The sequence below is a fragment of the Moschus berezovskii genome, chromosome 24, assembly GCF_049115385.1.
Source record: "Moschus berezovskii isolate FMDL1 chromosome 24, NW_MosBer_1.0, whole genome shotgun sequence".
Lineage (NCBI taxonomy): Eukaryota > Metazoa > Chordata > Mammalia > Artiodactyla > Moschidae > Moschus > Moschus berezovskii.
Genome location: NC_142483.1, coordinates 58,542,603 through 58,559,147, shown reverse-complemented (window position 1 = coordinate 58,559,147; position 16,545 = coordinate 58,542,603).

The following is a 16,545-nucleotide window of genomic DNA, read 5'->3' as shown; positions in this document are numbered from 1 at the left end:
TACGAATACATGTATCTATTTTTTAAGACAACATATTAAAAATCAGAGCTATCACTTTGCTGACAAAAGTCCATATAGTTAAAACTATGGCTTTTCCTGTAGTCATGTACCGATGGGAGTGTTGGACCCCAAAGAAGGCTGAACAGAGAAGAATTCATACTTTTGAGTTGTGGTGCTAGAAAAAACTCTTGAGAGTCCCTTGGACTGCAAGGAGATCAAACCAGTCAATCTTAAGGAAATCAACCCTGAATATTCACTGGAAGGACTGATGCTGAAGCTGAAGCTCCAGTATTTTGGCCACCTGATGTGAAAAGCCAGCTCACTCGAAAAGACCTTGATGCTGGGAAAGATTGAGGGCAAAAGGAGAAGGGGTGGCAGATGGTTAGATAGCATCACGGACTCAGTGGATATGAGTTTGAGCAAACTCCAGGAGATAGTGAAGGACAGGGAAGCCTAGCACGCTGCAGTGTATGGGGTCACGGAGAGTCAGACACGACTTAACAACTGAACAACAACTTTCCTTTTCAAATTCTTTTCCCCATTTACATTATTACAGGATATTGAGTCCCTGTGCTATCCAGTGGGTCCTTTTTGATTATCTATATTATATATAGTAGTGTATATATGTTAATACTGAACTCCTAATTTATCCCTCCCCTTCCTTCCCCTTTGGTAACCATGAGTTTGTTTTCTATGTCTGTGAGTCTACTTCTGTTGTATAAATAAGTTCATTTGTATCATTTTGTTAGACTCCACATATCAGTGATATCATATTATATTTGACTTTCTCTGACTGACTTAGTGTGATTGTGTCTAGGTCCAGCCATGTTGCTGCAGATGGCATTATTTCATTCTCTTTTTATGGCTGAGTAATATTCCACTATATATATATATATATATATAAATTAATTAACTAATTAGTTTATATATACCACATCTTCTTTGTCCATTCTTCTATTGATGGACATTCAGGTGGTTTCCGTGTCTTGGATATGAACATTGGTGTACATATATCTTTTCAAATTAGAATTTTATGCAGATTAATGTCCATGAGTGGGATTGCTGGATCATATGGCAGCTCTATTTTTAGTTTTTTTACGGAACCTCCATACTGTTCTCCACAGTGAAGGCAGCCAGTATTTAACCAATTGAAGTTTTAGAAAATGAGATTCTCAATGGTAGAGAACAATTGGAATGGTTAATTATAACTACACAGACCAGTTCCTTTTTAAAGACTACATTCAGCTTCCCAATTCCGTGTTGCAGTTGTTTGTGGAGAAGGTTGTGTATTTCATATGACGTCACAGCTGGGAGGGAGCTGAGACGTCATCTATTGTAACCCCTTTGTGACGGATGAGGAAACTGAAGCTCAGGTTGGAGTTGGTCTGCTGACCAGCAGCATGAGGTCTTTCTAATGCACTTCGGAAGGCTGGTTAGACCTAACGATTTTCTCTCCTGTGTAATTTTATGCTGATAACATTTCCTACAGAAACAAGGCCACAGTGCACTGGGATAATTTGACACCACACTTCAAGAGGCTCCAGAGGAGAAGAAATAGGGAAAACCAAGGTCGTTTCCATCAAAGGTCTCTTCTTACCTCCGCTTAATCTGGATCTAAGACCTGTGGTCAGCAGGACAGAATCCCTCCTACTGAGATTTTGAATTTATTTGGCCCATGCAAGTTTTTCCGAGGAAGCAGGAATGTGGTTCAGGTTACTAATGTCACTTTTTATAAAGTGTTTAGCAGACACTATATTATTATGCGTTTGCTGTGTACTTTTAATGTTGAGAGCTACAGTATTATGATGTTGAGCTGAGGGGAAATAGACCCAGAAAGATGGTTTTTCAGCAGAAATAGAGGAAACATCGCAGAGGTAAATACATACTTGGTACAGTCACATTAAGGATAAAAGCATAAAGTCATAGAATCAAGAAGTGGAAGTCCCCATGATAGCATTTGGATCAGGGAGGGCAAAGATACAGCATTCACATGGTCACTTCCCCTTCTCGTTCGGGGACGATTATTAACCAGTGATGAAATACTTGATGGGCACAGGATTGTCATCATTCTCAAGACAACACTCCAGTGAGTCACTTCTAATGCACAGGAAACAGATCTATGATTTAAACACAGTTTTCACCTTAAAGGTAAATCTTCCAAGCATCATTTTTTTTTTCTAAAGAAAGTAAAGACCCCAAAGTATGAAACCAGTCATTTAAAGTATTAGGAACCAGACTGTGTATTTTTTGAGTCACTGGTTATTTTTTCATTTCCTTTTACAAGGCTGGGAGGTGGTACTGGAAATTCTTTCTGGAGGAGACATATGATGAGGGGATAAACATATGCCAAGGATTGGTCAAGCAAAAATGCAGGATGGGTGATGCCGCAGATCAGCGTCACCTTGAGGGCACCTGAGGATAGGAAGCGGGCTTGAACTAAGGAACCTGGTGATCCCAGATTGCTCTGCAGCCGCTTTGCTTTGTGGAATAACGTTAGTGAAGAGCATGTTTCCAAATCTAGGGACTAGCTTGGGGGTTAGACACAGGGTGGATTATTAAAGAATGCGCCCGTCATTCTCTTGATCAATGGAGTTCTTTGAAAGGACAGAGACTTACTCAAGGTTCCGTGTCTACTACGGGAGGGAAGGTGGAGAGGGTGTCCAGAAGCAGAGAACCTAGGCTCCAAAAGAGAAAGCAGAGTTTTCTCCTTGGTGATGCTGGGTGCCCTGTAGGGAGGTTTTGGGGGTTCTTTTCTGTCCTATCGTGAAGCCTGCTCAGCACAGGGTGTTTCGCATGGTTGCTTCTGTCTGTTCTGCTGTCAGCTGCCCCATTCTTTCTCTCTGTTCTGAAAAATATTTCTTTGCCCCATTGCTTTTACTTACTGGAACAGAGAGGTTTTTTTTTTTTTTTTAGCTGCACTAGATCCTTTTTGCTGCTCATGGGCTTTCTCGAGTTGCAGGGACTTCTCTCTAGTTGTGGTATGTGAGCGTCTCATTGCGGTGGCTACTCTTGTTGTGGAGCACGGGCTCTAGAATGAAGGTTCAATAACTGTGGTGCATGGGCTTAGTTGCCCCGTGACATGTGGAATCTTCCCCAACCAGGGATTGAACCTGTGTCCCCTGTATTGGCAGGCGGATTCTTAACCGTTGAACCACCAGGGGAGTCCAGCAGAGATGTTCTTTTGACATCGTTTATAAGACTGGTTTGCTACAATTCCTCACGGCGTTGTCGTTAATCCTTTCTCTGTTTTCTTTCATCTCCCTGCACTACTGCTAAGTCCCTCATGCTCTCAGAATGTCCTGGTTCAAATTTTAAAGAAAGAGAGTCCAGTGGGACTTGCTATCCTGTAATTTAGAGGTTCTCAAAGTGTGGTCCCCCAACCAGCAGAATCAGCGGCATCTAGAAACTCATTAGAGATGCAAGCCCTGCTGAGTCAGGAACTCTGGGCTAGTGCCCGACCGTCTCTTGTAACAGCCTCCAGGTGATTTTGATGTACATGTGAGTTTGGGGACCACAGTCTAAGCCAGTAGACCTGTGGTTGGATTACCCTCTGGGTCAGTTCCTCACCTCTTGTCTGCTGCGCTGTGAGGTGCCGCTGGGATTGGGAAGAGAGATAAGAGAGTAAGAAGAGAATGACCTGATATAAAACAGTTTCCCCAGGGCGATCTCTTCCTTGGTGACCATGTTGGGGCAAGTACAAAAGGTGATATTTCTGGTGCATCTTCTATCTACTACAGCACAGAATTTGGAACCAAAATTCTAAATCTCAATTTCAATCATATCTCTGTTACTTGGACTTCCCTTCTGGTTCAGTGGGTAAAGAATCTGATGCAACACGGGAGACCTGGGATCGATCCCTGGGTTGGGAAGATCCCCTAGAGAAGGGAAAGGCTACCCACTCCAGTATTCTGGCCTAGAGAATTACATGGACTGTATAGTCTATGGGGTCACAAAGAGTCCGACACGAGTGAGAAAATTTCACTTCACTTACTGACCATCAGTCAGTTTAGTTCAGTTGTTCAGTTGTGTCCAACTCTTTGCGACCCCATGAATCACAGCACGCCAGGCCTCCCTGTCCATCACCAACTCCCGGAGTTGACTCAAACTCACCTCCATCCAGTCGGTGATGCCATCCAGCCATCTCCTTCTCTGTTGTCCCCTTCTCTTCCTGCCCCCAATCCCTCTCAGCATCAGAGTCTTTTCCAGTGAGTCAACTCTTCACATGAGGTGGCCAAAGTATTGGAGTTTCAGCTTTAGCATCAGTCCTTCCAATGAACACCCAGGACTGATGTCCTTTAGAATGGACTGGTTGGATCTCCTTGCAGTTCAAGGGACTCCCAAGAGTCTTCTCCAGCACCACAGTTCAAAAGCATCAGTTCTTCGGTGCTCAGCTTTCTTCACAGTCCAACTCTCACATCCATACATGACCCCTGGAAAAACCATAGCCTTGACTAGATGGACCTTTGTTGGCAAAGTAATGTCTCTGCTTTTCAATATGCTATCTAGGTTGGTCATAACTTTCCTTCCAAGGAGTAAGTGTCTTTTAATTTCATGGCTGCAATCAACATCCACAGTGATTTTGGAGCCCCCAAAAATAAAGTCTGACACTGTTTCCACTGTTTCTCCATCTATTTCCCATGAAGTGATGGGACCAGATGCCATGATCTTAGTTTTCTGAATGTTGAGCTTTAAGAATAGTTTCACTTGATTCTTAGGTAAAAGATAGCAATCCTTGGGAATCTGTAAGGATCACATTATGATGATAACTTAAATAGATACTACAATTTATAGCACACTTGTTCATATGTGTCTCAATTTGTCCCTCATGATGGTAAAGTATTTATAAACGTATATCTGCTGTGAAACTGCAGCTCTTGTGGTTATGATGTGTTTTTTCCCAGGAAAACTTGAGTAGGAGAGGTGTTTCCTGTGGTCCAGCCTGACCTGCACACACAGTGACCAGGCGCTTGTATTACGAATCTAGCACTGCAGGATCTGCTCTTATAAAGACAGCATCCTCATGTGTGTGTGCATGCTAAGTCGCTTCAGTCATGTCTGACTCTTTGTGACCCCATGTTCTGTAGCCCTCCAGGCTCCTCTGTCCATGGATTCTCCAGGCAAGAATATTGGAGTGGGTTGCTAGACCCTTCTCCAGGGGATCTTCCCAACCCAGGGATTGAACCCGCGTCTCCTATTATCCTGCGTTTGCAGGTGGGTTCTTTACCACTAATGCCACCTGGGAAGCCCACAGCATCCTCAGGCCCTGGTTTCTGGTGCTTCAGTAGGGCTGAATCTGGCCGTGCATGTGACCCATCTTGGAACTTGCTTAGAGCTCGACTCTTCTTTTACAAGCAATACATTAGCCACACGCATTTTTCAGAGAACACCTAACCTCTTTTTTCTTTTTTTTAAAATATTTATTTGGCTGCACTGGGTCTTTTTTGCAGCATGTGAGATTTTTTTATTTCTTTTTTTCAGTTGTGGCATATGGGATCTTCCCTGACCAGGGGTTGAACCCATGCCCCTTACAGAGGGAGTGCAAAATCTTAGTTGCTAGACTATCCGGGAAGTCCCAACCTAGAAGCCTTAACTCTGGTAACTTATCAAAAGCTTATTCATGGTACAATTTTAGTCTCCATAAATGAGTATCCCTGTAGTCTGAGGTCCCATGGCATCTATAATTACCTGTTTCTCATAAGTCAGTCATCCTTAAAGTGTGGTCCTTGGACCAGCAGCATCAGCCTTTCCTGGGAACTTATTAGAAATGCAAAGTCCCAGGATCTACTCCAGCCCTCCTGGGACCTCCTGGGTGTGGCCCAGCAATCTAAGTGGGTTTTTGTTTGTTTTATTGAAGTAGAGTTGAATTGCAATAGTGTGTTACATTCTGCTGTGCAGTGAAGTGATTCAATTATGCAAACATATACATTCTTTTTAAAAAATACTCTAAAGAGTCTTCCTGCTAGTGATAAAGAACTCACCTGCAAATGCAGGGGACATAAAAGATGTGAGTTCAATCCCTGGGTCGGGAAGATGCCCTGGAAAAGGGCATGGAAACCCACTCCAGTATTCTTGCCTGGAGAATCCCATGGACAGAGGAGCCTGGCTACAGTCCATGGGGTGGCAAAACAATCAGACACGATTGAAGTGACTTAGCAGGATGGCACGATGGCAGAATGAGCCTTCCAGGTGGATCTGATGCTTTAACATTTCTTAGCTCTTCTTTTTTTTTTTTTTAAGATTTTTCTTTTTGATGTGGACCAATTTAAAGTCTGTATTGAACTTTTAACAACATTCCTTCTGTTGTTTATGTTCTGGATTTTTGGCTGTGAGGCATGAGGGGTCTTAGCCGGGGATCAAGCCCGCACCCCCTGCATTGAACGTGAAGTCTTAACCACTCGCCTGCCAGAGAAGCCTCTTCTTAGTCATGCACCGTATTTTGGGGGGAGCAGGGCTGTGCCCTGTTTCTTCCCGTTACAGACTTCACAGTTTCTTTCACGTGTAAAGGGCCTGATAACCAAGGGCAAATGAGGCGGAGGTGGGGAAGTGAGGCCTGCCAGATGCAGCCAGCAGACCGTCCACATCTTGGGTTCGTTATTAACAAGGAGCACGAGAGCAATGTCCATGGGGCAGTGTGACATCACTGTGCAGAGGGAAGGGAGTGAAAAATTTTGTTTCCAGTGAGTCTCCTGGTTTAGAGGATTCTTAGTCCTAGAATGAAAAGTCGCCTTTCAGTCCACTCATGCCCTGAAACCCAGTATTCCATCTTTTCTCCATGTCTTGAGGCTGTGTCCCACTGTGGCCAAGTGGCCCTGTGTTTTCACATTTGTCTGAGCTACTCTCTGCATCCGTGTGCTTTTCCAGGAGCCAGCTTCTTGCCTTGCTGCATTTTCCTGGGAGCCTTCCCTATTTCCTGGCTCCCAGTAGCCACCTTCACAATGCCATGCAGTAAAGTAAACACAGAAGGTGGCATCAGCTCCTATCGGCACCCTCTCCCCTTCTCAGTCGTCTGCTGAGAGCACCCCTCACCTGGACACTGTTTACAGTCCACGGCGATACTCCCTGGAGCTTTCCTGGGCTTCCCAGGTGGCTCAGTGGTAAAGAATCCACCTGCCGATGCAGGAGACACAGGAGACCCGGGTTAGATCCCTGAGTCGAGAAGATCTGCTGGAGGAAATGGCTACTCACTCCAGTATTCTTGCCTGGAGAATTCCATGGACAGAGGAGCCTGGCGGGCTACAATTCATGGGGTCACAAAAGGGTTGGACACGACTGAGCGACTCAGCACAGTACATAGTACAGTACAAAGGGAGCTTTCCCACTTGTTCTTATTTTTCTGTTTTATGAATCTCAAACCTGGCGCAGCCTTGATTCCAGAGGAAGTGCTAGTTTCTTGTTGATTTTAAAGGAAAACACCCTGTTAAGATAGTATAGGCTCATACACAAGAAGAGTTTCAGGGTTCTCAAACATGGAGGCGGCGTCAATTACATTTTAAAACCGTGGTTTGGGCTGTTGACTTAAAGCCGAGTGAGTTGGGTCATTTTTAGTACTGATGCTTTCTGAGGTTCATACATATATGTGTGTGTATATATATATCCTTCTCACTTTTCTTAGAGGAATATTCCAGGCAGATTCTGCAACATAAATAAATATATGTATTTAGAAATTTTAAAATTTAAATATATATAAACATATATAAATATAATATAGAAGCATATATATATAATATATATAAAACACATATATACAGTGTAAAACTCAGATATGGACATCATTTTAAAAGTTCAAAAATATAAATGCATAATTGGAATGTCTCCATAATTTCAATTATGATGTTGGCTGATGTTTTTAGATCTTACTGTTTATCCATTATGACAGTCAACTATTTGTAAATAATTTTTCCCTTTTTAATCAGTTTTTGCTATTTACCAGATGTCCTATGGCATCTATAAGATGATTATGCAATTCTTCTTCCTTGGTATAATGAAGTAATACATTTTGTTAATAGGTTCTCTAATATTAAAAAGCTCCATTACATCCTTGGGATAGACTCTCATTGGTCATAAAGGATTAAAAAAAATTATTTAAATATCGACTCCATTTTACTGTAGTTTTCAGCTCAGGGGTTTGTATCTAAATTTTAAAGAGTTTTTTTTTTTTTTTTTTGTAACTATACTTCTTCTCAGAGAAACATCTTTTCAACTTTTCAAATATTTTTTTAAAGAAACTATGTTCATGATTTTAAAATGCAGATAGTGCAGAAGGATACACAGTGAAAAGCAGAAGTTCTCCCGTCTCAAATATGCCCTAAATTTACCCCTTTATGAAAGCAACTCTTTTAATGAATCTTTCTAGATATTTTTATGCACACAAAAGTATATGTATAAATTAATTTAATGCAAATGAGTTTATTCATGTTATATGTTGTTATTTTTAATAAATACATTTGAAGATCTTTCTGTATTGCCACAAATATACTAAGAAGTGCATCATAGTTCATCATTATTTTAATGTCTCATTGATGACCATTTAGATTGTCCATATTTCAATTTTATAAATGGAACTACAGCACACAGCTTCATGTTTACTTCCCTAGGTGTATATGTATCTCACAGACAACATTGTTAAATTGGAATTGCTAATTCTTTTTTACATCCTTTTTAGAAATGTATTATTTTCCATTATGATTTATCCTAGGATGTAGAATCGAGTTCCCTGTGTTACACAGTAGGACCTTGTTGTTTATCCGTACTATATATAATAGTTTGCATCTACCAATCCCAAACTCTCAATCCATCCCTCTCTCAACCCGTCCACTCCTTGGCAACCCTCGGTCTGTTCTGTATGCCTGAGATTCCGTTTCCGTTTCATAGGTTCATTTGTGTCATATTTTAGATTCCACATATAAGTGATATCATATGATGTTAGTCTTTCTCTTTCTGACTTATTTCACTTAGTGTGAGCTCTAGTTTCATCCTCATTGCTGCAAATGGCATGATTTCATTCTTTTTTATGAGCAGCTGGAATTGCTAATTCTTCACGTCATGATGGATATTCCCAAGTTACTCTTCGAAGCAGTGGCACCAAAGTGCAGTGAGAAGTATCCAGTCCCTCTTTTTTTCTTTTAACAGCTGTTCTTTTCATTTGTTTCATTTCTTTGTTTTTGGCTGTGCTGGGACTTCCTCGCTGCATGTGGTCTTTCTCTAGGTGTGGGGAGCAGGGGCTAATCTCTAGCTGGTGGCACGTGGGCTTCAGTAGGGCTCTAGAGCACAGGCTCAGTAGCTGTGGTGCATGGGCTTAATTGCTCTGAAACATGTGGGACCCTCCCAGACCAGGGATTGAACCCTTGTCTCCTGCAGTGGCAGGCAGAGTCCCAACCCTTGGACCACCAGAGGAGTCCCAGAAGTGATTGGTTCTTGATGTGGATGGCAAGTCTACCCATCCCATAGGGGTTTGATTTAGAGTTGGGACCTTCAGCTACCGCCTCGGCTGAGCAGGCATTTGGAAGGAGCATCCTTAAGAGTCTTCTTGGCTCCTTCACCTGTGAGTTCTCTCTACCTTTTCTCTCCAGGGGACACTAAAGAGACTATTTCTGCCCATCTTCTGGGTAGAAATCTATTCTCCCTCTGATAGCTTTTAATTTCAACATTCCCTTCCACTACCTCTAACCAATTTGAAGCTATTTAGCTTTCAGAAGGAAAAGCATTTCCAGAAACTATTAAGGGAGACCTGGTAACAAAATTTGCATCTGATTCCCATGCAGTTTTGCTTTTGTTTTATTTACATTTTTTTCTTTTTTGATCTTGTCACGTGGGATCTTAGTTCCCTGACCAGGGATTGAACCCATGCCTCATGCAGTGTAAGTGCAGAGTCTTCACCACTAGACTCCCAGGGAAGCCCCTCCTTGTGCTTTTAATGAGCTCTGAGGAAAGGCCCACAAACTGTCCTCCGTCAGAACTTTCCTTCCCGCTCCGGGAGGACAGTGCCCCCTCCTTGCCTTCGCTCTGCTCATTTCTGCCTGTCTTCCTGTCTCTGTGAGCAGTTGGGATGTTTCTGTTCCTTCTCATTTCACCCAATGTACCCACTGCCTTGTTGACATATTTTCTGTTCCCTCTCTCATCCCAGCTCTTCCCTACCTCCTGTTGGTCCTGCTGTGAATCTCAACTCTTTCTAATCTCCGGAGCCCTAACCCCGTGGGGGCCTCAGGGTCTGCACTACCGACCGTCATGGAAATCATCGTAGCATGTTCATGTCATAGCCTTTGTGGAAACATCACCCTAAAAATGTATGTCAAGTGGTGAACGGTGCCAGGTCCATAGTTAGAGCTCAGGAAGCTCTGAGAAGGCCTTCCCCTCCTAAAATTAGTCTTCTGATATACAAATGGCTTTTGTCTTCTTTTTAGGGTCCCACAAAATGCATGGGGTTCAGAAAACTGAGACAGTAGGCGGGTCCACGTGTATCCACATAGTCATGTACCTTTCCTTTAAATATTAAATCTTTTCTCGCTTCTGTCAACTTTGGTCTTCAGATGAACTTTAACGAACACACTTGGGTCTAACTGAGATGCAATGTATGCATTTGTGTGTTGTTGGTGGTGGTTTTTAATTTTTCGGTACTGATTCCTTAAAGGGGATTAAGTCACCTGTAAAGTCCAATATCACACTGACACTCCTGAAAAGTTTTTACTGCTCAGTGAAATAACCTACGTATATTTGGCATGGAGATGCCCTTCCATTTCCTTCGAGCTGTTCCTCTCTGTGAGCTAGGCAAACACTTGTACCTTCTCCAGTCCAACACCAAGGCCTCCTCCATATTTCCCCTCTCTGAATTCTCCCTGTGAATGTTGCCAAAGTTACTTTACTGCCACTCAGCACTTAATTCAAACCTTTGGGCAGAAAACGATATAAATCTCAGTCTCTTTTGACCTCAAACTGAAACCAGCTTGGCCTCTCATGAAGAATACTTGCATGTGATTTACATAGAATGGCCCATCTAGTGTCAAGAATTTTTCAGGACAAAGTGTGATTCAAACCTCTTTTCCCCCTTTCTGTTTTGATTTTTCCCTCTGATTATTTTGATGGTGCCCATACTGGCAGGTTTGGCTTCTCCCAGAAGTTCCCGGCAAAATGGATTTTTTAAAATGTTTTTTGGTTTTTTTTTTTTCTCTGTGCCTGAAATCTTGTGGGATCTTAGTTTCCTGACGAGGGACTGAACTCAACTCCCGGCAGTGAAAGTGCCAAGTCCTAACCTTTGGGCCATCAGGGAATTCCCCCAAAATGGATCTCAAGCGCTGTCTTGAACCACATGAGTGTGTGATCTAACTAATGTGCATTGAGTCTTTCCCTGTGCCGGGTGGTATACCAGGAGACTACACCCAGAATTTCCCTTCTTCCTTACATCAGCACCACAAAATGGACATTTTAATGCCTTTTCTCTCCTTTGTAGATGAGGAGACTATGGGAGAGATATGTTTGGGGTGACAAGAGAGGGGTAGTTATACTGACTTCATCCGAAATGCAAACCTTTCCACACTCAAGCAGACGTGATTGGGGTGGGGTGGGGTCATGAGTTATGAAGGATGTCACTGTGTCCCAACCTGACTCAGGGGCATAGCAGTCTCCCTTCCTCGTACATCAGCCTCAGGAAGGGCCCTTTTTCTCTTCCCCTAAACCCTGCTGTTCTCTTTTGTGCAGAGAAGCTACACGAAAGGTCTTTTGTAATCAAGATACTTCTTTCCTTCTTATGGAAGGACCTCAAACCAGTTTGAGAACTTGATGATGTGGAAATAAAAAAGACACTACCAGCTGGAAGTAGGGTTGGACTGAGGTTCCAGAATCAGGATAGCATGAAGAGGGCACCAAAAAAAAAGTCATATTGTGAAAAAATCACCCGGTAAGTTGGCATAGCAGTAATATTCAAAGGGTTGAACATGTGGTTCAGAGTTTCTGGTGAAAGCCACAGTTCAGGCGAGTGGAAAGCCCCAAGGATATGGATACTGGGTTGGCCATTATGCAGTTTTTGAATTTTGTTTTTCCCATCTGATTTTTTAAAAAACAAATTATTGAACTATAGTTGATACATTATTGTCATTGATGTTTAGTTGCTAAATCATGTCCCACTCTATTGTGACACCATGGACTATAGTCCACTAGACTCCTCTGTCCATGGGATTCTCCAGGCAAGAATACTGAAGTGAGTTGCTATTTCCTTCTCCAGGTGATCTTTTCGACCCAGGGATCAAACCTGTGTCTCTTGCATTGGCAGGCTGATTCTTTACCAGTGAGCCACCTGGGAAGCCCATAGCTGGTTTATAGTGTTGTGTTCATTTCTACTGTATAGTGAAGTGACTCAGTTATTGCCAAGGAGTGCGGGTAGGGGAGGGATGAACTGAGACTTTAATATCTGCAAGTTCGAACTAGTGTATATAGGATGAATAAACAAGGTCTTATTCTATAGCACAAGGAACTATAGTCAATAGCCTGTGATAAAACATAATGGACTAGAATATGAAAAAGAATATTTATGTATAACTAACCATTGTGAATTTTCTCAGAACATCTAGAGAGTTGGGGCTCCATTGTGAGTCGTGGGATCTTGCCCCTGTGAGCAGCCTTTTTGGCCTTCAATTCTGCTGCTTGTGAAAAGTTGGCTGTATGCGGGAAAGTCAGCCAAGGCTTCTTCTCTGTCATTTGCTTCTCTGATTCTTGGTATGGACAAGACTAACCACCAGATCCATCTCTCCTTGTAGCGGACCCCCAGAGAAGCAGAGATGGGAAGAGCGTAGCCACAGAGCTCCCAGAGTTGGAGTCCCATGATGTCACTTTCCTACCATGTGACCCTACACCATTTGCTCATGAGTTTTGAGCTCATTTCCCCTTTTACCCAAATGAGGGTGACATCTAGCCAAATCCTGTAAGGATGAAAGCTAACACTCCAGATGACCATCATCTTGACAAATGTCAACTGTGGGTTAATATGGAAGGTGAGATACTGGGGGAAACTGGGCAAATACAGGGAGGTAACTTGTTTAAAGGACACAGGAGGAGGTCCTGATACTTAGGAGGCAGGCGAGAGTGGTCAGCACTTCTCAAGTCCAGACAGAGCTGTTTCTCATTTACTCCTTTTAAAAAATACATTTCTCTATTGTTCTGAGCTGGTCTTAATTGCAGCACAGGATCTTCAGTCTTTTTTGCGACATGCATCGCTTTAGCTGCAGCATGCCTGCTCTAGTTCCCTGACCAGGGATTGAACCCTGGCCCCCTTCATTGGGAGCACAGAGACTGAGCCACTGGACCACCAGGGAAGTCCCTCACTTACTCCTGAATGGCCTCAGCAGAGGGGATGCAGTTGCGGAGTATGAGGAGAGTGAGGAGGGGACGTGCCCACTGCCCACCCCCGTCCCTACTCCAGCCCGCCCAGGTGTCTAAAGCTGCAGCGGTTCTCCACTCAGGCTCATCAGGATGGGGCTAGGCACCACGTCCCCTGACCCGTCTTGTGGTTCAGAGCCCTGCACAGAAGAGGGACCAGCAAAGTGCCCTCAGGCAGGATCACAGCCCTGGTTGATGCGCCTCAGATCTCTAGGCCTATGCCAGGTGCTTTCCTGAACCAGAGGTGCCAAAGAGTGAGGCAGTGACCCACCCGCCCGGAGTGTCATCCCGCAGATCTGGGGCTCCCTGTAGGGCCTGTCAGGAGGGATGTGGGGGTCTGTCCCCAAGGAGCACATGCTCAGGGTCCATGCCATCACCACCTCCTTGTTGTCACTGGGTCTCTTCTCTCACCGCATGACTGCTCACTTCCTAGTGCACTCACTCATCAGATGTTTGATGAGCATCTACTCCAAGGTCACATCATGCCAGGCACTGCGATCCAGAGCTGAACGAAGACAGGTGGAGTGCCTGCCCTCCACCATGTGACTCCATGTGACAGCTGTCATCATGGGGACTGTTGTAATTGGGGGACTTGCAGGAGCTTTGAGAGCACAAAAAAGGTCACCAAACCCACACTTAGAGGATTTGGAGAAAATTTCAAAGGAAAGGAAAGGCAAATTTGGAAACTGGAGATTTCTCTTCTTCGTGTATTTGATGTTTCTCCTTCACTCATTCAGCAAATAATTATCGGACAGTCCTTTCCAGTAGAAATATCATGGGAGCTGCATTCATCATTTGGAATTTTCTAGGGCTTCCCAGATGACACAGTGGTAAAGAATCTACATGCCAGCACAGGCGATACAGGAGATACCAGTTTGATCCCTGAGTCGGGAAGATCCCCTGGAGTAGGAATTGGCAACCCACATCAGTATTCTTGCCTGGAAAATCCCATGGACAGACGACCCTGATGGTCTACAGTCCATGGAGTTGCAAAGTCAGACATGACTAAGCAACTGAACACACACACACAATAAATTCCAATGTGAAACTGACTACCATTAAACAAAATTAAAAACAGAAGTGAAATGCATTTTAGTAGAGTTTTTGTTAATTTAATATACTTCGCTAAGATACTTCAATGTGCAATAAATGTAAAAATATTGACAGTTTATGCTTCACTGTGCTAATTCTTTGAAAAGGAAGTATGTATTTTATACTCACAGCACATTTCAACGTAGACTCAATGCATTTCAATGCTCAATAGTGCAGCAAGTGGCTTGTGTGTTGGGTGGCACTGGAGTGGTAGGTCTCAGGCCCTGGATGAGGTGCTCGGGGTACAGTGGCATGTCCCTGTCCTGCTGCTGCTGCTGCTGCTAAGTCACTCCAGTCGTGTCCGACTCTGTGCGACCCCACAGACAGAAACCCACCAGGCTCCCCTGTCCCTGGGATTCTCCAGGCAAGAACACTGGAGTGGGTTGCCATTTCCTCCTAGCTGAGCACAAAGTCTGGTTGTGAGCGTTGTTAGCTGGGCAGGGACAAAGGAACATCATCCTTGTTAGAGAATCAACAGATGAGAAAGTCCAGAGGTAAGAGACAAGGTGACCTTTGGAATTCAATAATACAGTTTCAGGGAGAAAGGAGAGGCCGAAGTAAATAGTGAAAGAGGCTGCAGAGGTCACTGGCAGCCAGAAATGAAGGTCCTTGAGTCTGACTAACCCCTAATCCTAACTACAAATTTCAACTTGATCTCAAAGTCAATAGGGAGTGCAGAAGGGTTTGCAGAGATGGGAGACTTCCTCAGATTTGAACTTAGACGTTGTGGAATGGACTGGAGTGGGTTGATCAGGGTCGTGGAGGTCGTTTGGGAGGTTGCCACAGAAACGTGGTCTGAGATGATACTGGGCTGGACTGGGATGGAAGGAATGGCAGACCTGTGTGGGTGAGATGAGGAGAAGTCACTGGGATGTCCAGGCTCCTGGATGGTCCCAGAGGGTGGATGATGGGTTGCAGGAGAGTCAGGTGGGGAGGCAGGCATGAGGGAATGTGTGGGGTGGTGAATGCCTAGCTCAGAGACAGTGAATGAGAGCACAGATGCACATGTGAAAGGCATCACGGAAGAGAGTTTAGCAGAGTCTCTTTGCCAAGTTGTGATCAGGGCAAAGGAAATCAACAGTGGCCAGCGTAGAGCTCTATCATCAATGACGATGGAAAGTCATAGCCACTGTTTGCAGGTCTGCAGCTCAGAGAGGAGCAGTGGTTTTCAGAACTCTCTTTCCCAGTAGGAAGGAGTCAACTAACAAGCCTTATGGGCTTGGGTGTTGTGGGCTTGTCACAGTATAGCCTGGAAGGGAGGAAACGGAGGAAGTAGAGATTGCAACCTCTCTCCTCCTCTGACCACCTGCCAGGGACTGATTAAAAGCTCCTAGAATTCAAAGGCTGGGGAAATAGTTTATGAGGTTCACAGAGACAATCTTCTGGTGCTCAGAGCAAAGTGAAGAAAAGTGGAGAGTGTGTTTGTAGTGACAGATGAAAATTGACCAGCACGAAGTGCCTCCAAGACATCCGGGGGAAACATACAGTGAGCTATTGCCTTTGTGTGTCTGGAGCTCAGAGAGATCGTTTGGGTTAAAGTGAGGAGTCAATGGTTTAAAGTAGAAATGCAATCCATCAAAGTGGACTGCAATCCATCATCTCCTAGGAAGAGCATGTAATGTAAGGACAGAGCCCTGAGGACCTCCAGTATCCACCACGGACTGTCTCCTGATTGGGCCCCCACTGTCCCCTTGGAGGATGACTAGGAGCTGCTGGCATGTTGATCTGCTAATTTTTTTTTAAAAGGCTCTTTTATGTTATGAATCAAACTGCTTGCACATCATTGACTTCATAAAAGTGGCCAGTCAGTGATTATTTTCAATGCTTTTGCAGTTCCGTTTACAGGCTTCCCTTCCTTATGACTTCCGAAAATGCCTAGTCACCACTCTTGGGACTGACTCGCTTCCTGCTAATGATGTGTACTTGCTGCTGAGTCAGTCTTTTGTTTTTCTCCTGAGCCTGTCATCTAGTTTTCCACTTCAGGCTGGCAGGTAAGCAGGCAGGTCATGTTTCTTCAGTTGCTGGAACTCCCTGAGTGAAAATGGAGATGCAAAACACAAATTTGGGGAACTAAACCATTACGGGCAG